Source organism: Urtica dioica, chromosome 1 (genome assembly GCF_054948205.1).
Source record: "Urtica dioica subsp. dioica isolate 48M chromosome 1, U.dioica_male_clone48M_v1_H2, whole genome shotgun sequence".
Lineage (NCBI taxonomy): Eukaryota > Viridiplantae > Streptophyta > Magnoliopsida > Rosales > Urticaceae > Urtica > Urtica dioica.
The window spans coordinates 10,292,855-10,302,516 of record NC_142756.1 but is presented as its reverse complement, the minus strand read 5'-3'; the positions used below and the strand labels follow the sequence as shown (position 1 = coordinate 10,302,516).

The 9,662-nt window shown below is 29.9% G+C and overlaps 1 pseudogene; it reads left to right on the top strand.

Moving 5' to 3' along the window:
• The first annotated feature begins 5,904 nt into the window (after positions 1–5,904).
• On the top strand, positions 5,905–6,282 carry LOC149407130 (putative plant SNARE 12 pseudogene; annotated as a pseudogene).
• Positions 6,283–9,662: the final 3,380 nt, after the last annotated feature.

Below are 9,662 nucleotides of genomic sequence, written 5' to 3'. Positions count from 1 at the left end.
CTACACAGTACTAGATAAATATACCATCTATTGATCTATATATACGCTTGTATTATGTATTGCTGATTTAGATTCAACGTCATCACTTACCACGAACACCTATAGTATTATTTATTCACCTTTTTTTTTATTACTTTTAATGTGCTTGGTTTCATTCATATTCCTTGAAAATGTAATAAAAAGTAAAGTAATATAAAGAAAAGATAATAGACGTGGTCAAGCATTTTGCGTACTAGCCTCTTTCTTGATCCAAAGCCTACTTTAGGGTGGTGATTAATTTGTTGGTTTATTAATTAAATTACTTTATAGTTTCGTGATTTGTGGAGGTGACTGCTCGTGATCTTTTTCATTTTTATTTTTATTTTTTAATTTATCACTTTTTAGTATTGTCTCTTTTTTTTTTCTTTTTTTTTTAAAATTTAATTTTAAAGGAAGGTACTGTCTCTTTTTGTTGTACATGTAATGAGCTCAAGTTGATATCATCACATAATTAGGAGCAGATGCGCAACGAAGAGGGTGACTCTCTCTCCTCTTTTAATTTTAGTTAATATTTTTAAAATTCATAACATCAATTCTGAAGTTTATTTTTTAAGATATATATTTCTTAATTTCATGAATACTCATTTTTCTTTCATTTTTATTATTCTGTAGGTCAAATAGCGGCGCGTTCTTGAAAATAACAGCCTCAAACAAGTTACCTGGTCAGTCAATAAATGGAATTTAGGGAAAAATAAAACAGTGGCATAATTAGTGTTACAGATAGTTTTTTTTTTCTTAATTAAATATTTAGGTATAAAATCAATACAACTTCACATTTTGGTGGGTTGCTAACCGGTGCATATACGGAATACCAATATATATATATTATATACAGAGGTCAGCATCCTTTAATTATGGAAGATTTAAATTCTTTAATGAAGGGCATATAATATTGGTGATAGGAAATTTCCAATATGGTCCTTTTCTTTAAAGCCTTGATTAAATTGATGTGACAATTCTTGTATTAAAACCTTCTTGAATTATGGCAAAATTCTGATTTTGAATGATACAAGGCATCACATCCAATTTACTCATATTTTTTGTGTGGTTCGATTTTCTCTTTTGAATTTAAGTAATTAAATTTTCTTTCATTCCCAACCATTAAACCATCACTCTCTCATCTCCTCTTCCCCACTATCTCCTGGGACCCCTCTCTCAAAGAATTGAGTCCAACACGAAAAGCTATACTCTCTCTCTCTCTCTCTCTCTATATATATATATATATATAATTATAAATAGATGTATGTACGTATATAAAAAAGGTTATATCAATAGTAAATTAAAAAGTCTTATTATGCGAAATTGAAATCAACTAATACGAAAGTCCCTTAAATCAATTCGAGATCGACAATTAATGCAAAATTCCCAATACCAATTCGAGATCGAGAAACAACCAATACGAAAATCTCAAAATCAATTCAAATTCTCCAAACAACCAATGTGAATTTTTCAAATAATCAACCAAATTAACAATCAATGAAAAATCCCCAAAACCAATTCATAATCTCCATAAAACCAATATAAAAATCCCCAAAAAAATTTATCTCATTGAATTTCTCAAGCAATCAACCAAACAACTAGTGTAATGTCTCCAAAATCAATTTGAAATCTCCAAACAACCAATACAAAATCTTCAATGCAAAATTTTCGAAAATCACTCAAACAATTTATACAAAGCCACCAAACAAACGCCTAAACAGCTAATGTGAAGTCTCCAAATAACAATGGTTAAATCCTCAAATTATAAACACCTAAACGACCCACTACAAAATACTCAATCCTCCAATGTAAAATATCCAAAATTCAAAATACGTGCCTACTGAAAACTAACATATTAACCACTGCAAGATACTAAATAACAAAAAATCAAATACCCATTGCAAAACACTAAAATACGCAAATTCAAAATCCCTAAATATCCATACAGCCTCGAATCACAAAAGTAAACTTGGAATTCTATTCTTCATCAACAGACTAACCTACAATGATCACAATAGCATCTCCATCGTTCAAACTAGGCATGTGTATATCAGAAAACATGTGGTTTCACTATCAAACGATCCAACGATGGAAGATTGCAAAAACTTGATTTTGGCAAAGCCCTGCATTTATGTTATTCTCTAAATTTGTAGTTCTATTCTCTTCACATAATGTGGAAGGGGTTGACAGACTTAGTAATCACAAAATCACATATCCACTGTTCCTAATGTGCATGTCACGAAAATACTGTTAAAATGTCATGCGGATCCAATGGTGGAAAGTTGTTGAAACTAGAGACTTTGAAAGTATGATATCATGTCAACTTTACATGGACAGAAATGAGATTTATAGAGAAACCAAATAAGTGACTGAATCTATATTAGGTACATTGTGGAGTCTTGTTTAAAATAAGATAACAAAAAGAATATAAATACACAATATAATAAAGATTTAAATACTAAGCTATGACCAAGGTGTTTCGAGGGTTTTCGATGAAGATTTTGAGAGAAACACAAAGAAAAAGTGAAAAAATGACAAAGATGGAGGATTTATCAAACCTTTTGGCGGTAACTCTCATATTATTGATTTTTTAACATTATTAATTTTTATATGAAATTCAACGCCTAACATATTTACAAATTTAAATTAATTATGATATTAAAATGTAACCATGGTTAGTGTAGCCTTTTTATAGTATATTTTAGGTTAAAATATAAATGCAGGATTTTTTTGTTCTGTCTTTAAAAAATCAACAAGTTACTCAAATTAGCGAGCACATATGTATAAGCTTCTGGACAACAATTAATTTTTAAAATTCCAACCAATATATGAAAAATTGATGCTTAAAGATTTATCGAGGTAAACATGCAATTGTGAATGAAATTAGCGAAGACAATATCGCTTGTATAAGAATCTATTTTTTGAGTGGTAATTAATTGTTAAGCAAAAAGGTTTTCTTCCGCAACTGGACCACAATTAATTGTTCACTTATGTGTGCGCGTGGACATAATTAGCTACCTTGTTGCAAATGTAATTTTGCAACATTTGGTAAGCGTTTTGCAATTATTCAACGTGTTTATAATATTTGAAACGATCAAACATAGTTAGTCTTACTATTGTTATTTTGTTTCGAACGGTTGTATATTCATGAAAGATGGATATGAATTTGAAAGATATGAATAGTATCTCTCGTGTTTAATTGAAATGCGAGATTTATCCCTTCGATTTCTAGAAATATCAAGCATATCCCTTCAGTTTAATATAAATAACATACACCTCCCCTAAAAAATGTTATATTACAAATATCACACTTTTCGTTTATTACTTACAAAAAAATAATTTGAACTCCCCAAAATACCTTTAATAGAATAACTATTTATTTACTATTCTATTAAAAATAATCAAAATCTCTCTTTATAAAAAAAATCCTTAACTTTTTACAAATAAATTTTTTAATTTAATTTTTTTGTATATAAATATAGAAAATAGAAAATTATTTCATTAAGGGTATTTTGGGGAGTTCAAAACTTTTTTTTTTGTAAAAAATAAACGAAAAGGGTGATATTTGTAATATAACAGATTTGTAAGTGAGATATATGTCAACTATATTAAACCGAAGGAATATGTCTGGTATTTCTTAAAACTGAAGGTATAAATCGTGCATTTCGATTAAACACAAGGGATGTTGATATTTTCCCCTTGTTTGAAATGCTCAACACAAAAACTAGTGTTCATTGCCTTGTTGGGTTAAACGTAGCTGCGCGGCCTGTAAAATTTGGAATTTTATTCGCAATTCACAACACCGAAGAATATTTAAACAATCTATTTTATCTCGAGTCTTTTCTTTTCTCTGTTGTTTGGTGGTAGGTTTAAGTAGTGTTTATAATTCATAGGGAGTCAGCTTTATGATACATTGTTCATCGTCGATCGTTGTACATTCTAGAAAAGTATCTAACGAATTTTGATGTCCTAATAATTTTCTTTATTTTTAGTCAAGGTTTAATTCTTTGTTGTATTTTTCAGTAATTTTATTTCAGTTTATTTTGACATCTGCTTTCACTTTTTTTTTTACACAATTGAATCTCCATTTGTTTGCAAATTCTCTATTTTATTCTCATAATTATTTCAGCATGTTAACTAGCAAAATGAAGATAAACATTTTACTCAGTTTATTAAAAAAAGAAAAATCTAACTGCAAAAAAGTTAAAAACATTTGAGCAAGAAATTGAGAAGAGATGCAGGACTTGTACTAAGTTTGTTTGCAATTGAATATAGGATTTTCACTGATAAAATACTATTTACCCTGACACGTATATATTATGTACTATATTGGATTTCGCTACTTTACATTGCATTGAACCTCTATGTGAAATCTCATAGGTATTTAACAATCCCAGTCATGGCATCACTTTAAAATCTCGTACATCAAAAAGTGGATACAGAGAAATACGTGTATATAGTGTATTTGCTGCCCATCAATTTGTGTTTGTTCTGTTGGAGTATCTATGGAAAATTAAAGTTTGATATTTGGCTTTCTTCTATCCTACTCTTGAGATATTTCACATCTGACTCGCATATAATAGATATTAGATTGGAGTTCATAATGGACCATAATTATATGAGATGTCCAATGAAAGAGTACACCTTTTACATTAATATGTATACTTGTTGCGCAAGTTGAAGATAAAGTTTGTATAAATTTTTTTCCCTCAAGTAAATTTTGGAGAGTGGGGTTATGTAGATGTACTATCGTGTGCAAAATCAGGAATATAATTTAAATCTAGACCATCCTTATGAAAAGAATCATATTGATTTATAGACAAGCACAAGTTATTGATTATCGCTTACTTTTTCTCGTCAATATTTATACAGGTTGGAAATTGTGGCTGTGCACACGAGTCACACGACTACTTCACATTTTAAATGTTGCATATGATTCATGCCTTTTCATTAGGACATTCTAGACAGCTATATTATATATATATATATATATATATATATATATATATAAAATATATATATATATATATATATATAAAATATATATATATATATATATAATATATATATATATATATATATATATATCACAAATTACGTTTTCTACTATATAATTTTAACTATGTTTGTTAAACAGTCAGCTAAATGTGGGGACTGTAGCTAAGTTGCTAAATATAAACCAAAACTTAAAATTGGCAAAATAGCCAACATTTTCTTTATATTGCAAAGAGAAAATGGTGGTAAAAATACCCAAAGTTTGAATATATTTGCATTTTCTTACCAATTGTTTAAAACCTGCGGGCAAAATACCTAAGGTTGTATTTCATCAACTCCGTTACTACCTGTGTCGTTATGTTGGATGGGTATTACAGATGTCATCATCTGTGATTTATTTGACAATTAAGTAATGATAAATGAATGAAAAAACATTAATAGAACAAATAAAAAAAAAAAAACAAATTTAATACAATCAATTTAGAGGGCTTCTCTCTCTCCCCCAGAGCCCAGCTAGAGCGAGGCTCTCAGCGCCGTCGCAGGGCTTGAAGCTCCGACTCTTATCCACCAAACCCAAAACCCTCGCTTCGATATGCCTATCCTCGCCTGGATTCTCCCCAAAGATCCAGCCTTTGACCGCCACGAGGGTCAACGGCCTCGGCGCGAGCGAGAAGACCCGTTCATCTGCCGCGGCGGCGGCTTCGTCGGTGTCGGAGCCGGCGGGAGAGTCGCCGAAGTTCATGGGAGTCGAAGTGACGACGCTAACGAAGATTATCCTTCTATTATATAATGAAAAAGTTGAGAGAACGAAATAAAACTTGATAGACAAAAATCGCCAAAAAAAATAAACCAAATGATTTAGGATTGTTTGGGCCAATTACACCTAATCGGATGATCTCAAAAGTATACATTCTAACATCTCTAACATCTCAGCTCTCTGTGATCAAAGAGCTGAATTCGTACGTGGCTCTGAGGAAGACGTACATCAACACGCTCGGCAACAAGAAGCTCGAACTGCTCGACGCCCCGGGTGCGATGGACGAGGCGGAAGATCAGACGATGCTGGCGTCGGCGATGTCGAACCAGCAACTAATCGAGTCAGGAAACATAACAATGGACGAGACGGACCAGGCCATCGAGCGGTCCAACAAAGTGGTCCAAAACACCCTCGAGATCGGGACCCAGACCGCCACGGCGTTGAAGGGTCAGACCGAGCAGATGGGTCGGGTCATCAACGAGCTCGACACCATTCAGTCCACCATTATATAATAGAAGGATTTTCAAAATTAACGCTAAGTTGAAGAACAACTTCAAGCCCCATAGGGTTTTTTTTTCCGTTCCTTTTTAATCAAATGTATTTAATTTGTTTTTCTTTTTTTATTTGTTCTATTAATGCTTTTTCATTCATTTCTCATTACTTAATTGTCAAATAAATCACAGATGATGACATCTGTAATATCCATCCAATATAACGACACAGGTAGTGACGGAGTTGATGAAATATAACTTTAGGTATTTTGCCCGCATGTTTTAAACAATTAGTAAGAAAATGCAAATATGTTCAAACTTTGGGTATTTTTGCCACCATTTTCTCTATTGTAAAATTGTACTTATAATGAAGTTGAACTAGGCAAACAAACTTGATTTGACAAATCTACCCTCAATAAATACCGAATAATATTTTTAAAAAATTTGACAATAACTTTTTTCTTAGGAGTAAAACTTAATTGATGTTTGACTTAATTTTCTATAGCAATCCGTGCATCTCTCTCTCTCTCTCTCCAACAACTATTAAGGAATACAATATTTAACTTCTTTGTGGTAACTAGCTTGGTCTAGCGGTAATCTCACACACACCTCGACGGAGAGGTCATTGGTTCAAGCCCTCATGAGATGCAGAAATGCATGCCCCCTATAATTTATTCTAATAAATATGTAATATTGACCAATAGTGCCACCTACTATGTAATATTGGCCGATAGTGCCACCTGCTCTTTGCACTGCTAATATATCATGTAATCCTGGTCGATAGTGCCCCTACTAAAAAAAAATATTTAACTTCTTTTTTTTTTCTTTAATTTTCTTTTATCTTATGTTTTCTTTCCTTAATTCATAGCGCCTATATATCTTTATTATAATTGTTTAACACGGTTAATATATCAATATTATTCATAGATACCTGACCTAATTTTTTTAGGAAGTTTGTGTAACATTCTCTCTCTCTTTCTCAGTTATTTCTGAATAATACTTTTTATTTATAATAATTTTCTCCCCTCTTTCTCTGTTTTATTTCTTTGATTCATCGTTCATTTACGTGTTTAGAATTTTGTATAGTTATTTATAGCTATCAAATTCAATATAAAAAAAAAAAACACACACACACACACACACATATATATATATATATATATATATATATATATATATATATTCAAATCAAATCCAATAAACTTGTATATCAAATCAAACATGGCCGCAACCATGATATTTGATATTGAGGCAAGAAACTCCCAAGATAACGCAAAATAATCAACTATCCTTTTAAAAAAATAACGCAAGTTTTATTTTATTAAAAAAAAATAGTCCACTAAATTCGCAGTAAATTAATTAACTAAAGAGTAAATTAAATTTATTGCGGGTTCGATAAGTTATTTTTTTTAATAAAATGAAATTTTGATTAAAATATTAAAAGGAGTTATAAGAATGGTTAGTTGCAATCAATTATTGTAAAATATAATTGATTGTGAAAAAAAATGAAGAAAATACATTTCCGCTATATGTCTTTTTAGAAAAATATGTGCAAATATTTATTTATTTATTTTTAAAAATTAACCAACTAAGAAAAGAAAGATTAAAATGGGTTGATATTTTTTCGGTTTAATTGATACATCAGTTAAACTCATTCAAAAAATCACATTTTGGATATAGCCAACGTTTGGAAAAAAAAATAGCTAAACAGATAAGGTGACACTTGAATAAGTCATTTGAATTTTTTACTTTATCTTTCTTTTAAAGCAGCATTTTTTTTTGCTATAGTTCGTCCCTCTTTCTCTCTTTCTCTCTCATACCGTTTTTTTTCTCATCAAAACTTAAAAAATTCATATATTCCTCATATGAACTCGAAATTGAGTGATTACAATTCGTGGCGAGGAGAGCTTAAAAAATAGACCCATTGTGTTGGACAAAAGGTCATGTCTATTACTGTAGAATTCCGCTGAAGTCCACCATTGGTACATTTTTCGTTCGCCGGTGGGATTTGATTTTTATCTTCATTTTTAAGACCAATGCATAATAAAACTTCAGGGTCGTCATTTATCATCGTCTTTTTTCCTCAGTGGTACTCCAAACTTTTGCTATGAAAAACTAAAAATTTCTGTAGTTTTTTTCTATGGAAATAACTGAAAATTTATAGAAATTTTTTGGAAATAAATGAAAATTTAATGAAGATTAGTATGAGTTTTTTGGTTTATAGAGAAAGCTCATCAATCAAATATATGAAAATTTTATTTTTAATTAAAAAAGTAGGTTGAAATTTTTCTAGAAATTCGAAGCTCATAGCATGTTTAATACGATGATATTTAAGTAAAATATAATTGTTTTAGCTATTTTCTTAAACATTTGCAAATATTAACTATATTTTAATTTTATAATTTATTTTTTGCTACAAATCTATAATGCACATTTTATTACGTATCTGCATTATGTATTATAAGGGCAACCCCAACCCATTTATCATATTTTGTGTTAATTCAACACAATTTTTGTGTTGATTTAGCACCAAATTTTTTTCCAACTCCAATCACAACATCAAATTTCACACTAAAAATACTATTCATCATTATTATATTATTAAAATTATACAATCTCTTTATTAATAAATAGTTTAATAAATAATTATAATGTTTATACTTTTTAATTAAGTGATTAAAATTATTTATTACTTACCAATATTTAAAAAAAACTAAAAGAAATAAAATTATGTTATTGTTTTAGTTTTTATTTTATTTTGTGTGTTTAATTTAAACTTTGTAATCTATGTTTAAATTTTTATGTATTGTTATTTTGTTTTAATGTATTTTTGTAGTCAATTTATGAATTTTGGTGTTTTATAAATATTTGTAAGGTTATATATATGTATAAATAAGTATAAAAAAAAAAAAAAAAATTGCCGTGTGAACAGTGCCACGCCAAATTTGGCGCGGCACTGTACAACACTGCAAATTTGGTGTTGGTTTTGCAGTGTGGTTGGAGGAAAAAAAACGGTATATTTGGTGTTTTAGAGTATGGTTGGAGATGGCCTAACAATTTGGTTTCATATAAAACAAGGAAGATCTGCCTTTATGAGGAAGAGATTTGTAGTGACAAGTGAGTAAAATGTGGCAGTATTATAACTTTTCTCTCAAAAAGCTATCAATTGCTAATAAAGAATAGCAGATACAAAACTAAGAAAGACGTGGAAAAGGGAAAATTATTATTAATATTATAAGAATGCACACATACGTAGAACTTGTATTTTTTTTTTTATTCTCAATATTCCAAAACTAGGCGACAAAATTGTACTAATTTCATGCATTGCGGCGGATATCAAGTGAGGCACAAGACGTTGAAGGCCAAATAGACATGATGAAATGGAAATCGGCATAATATTT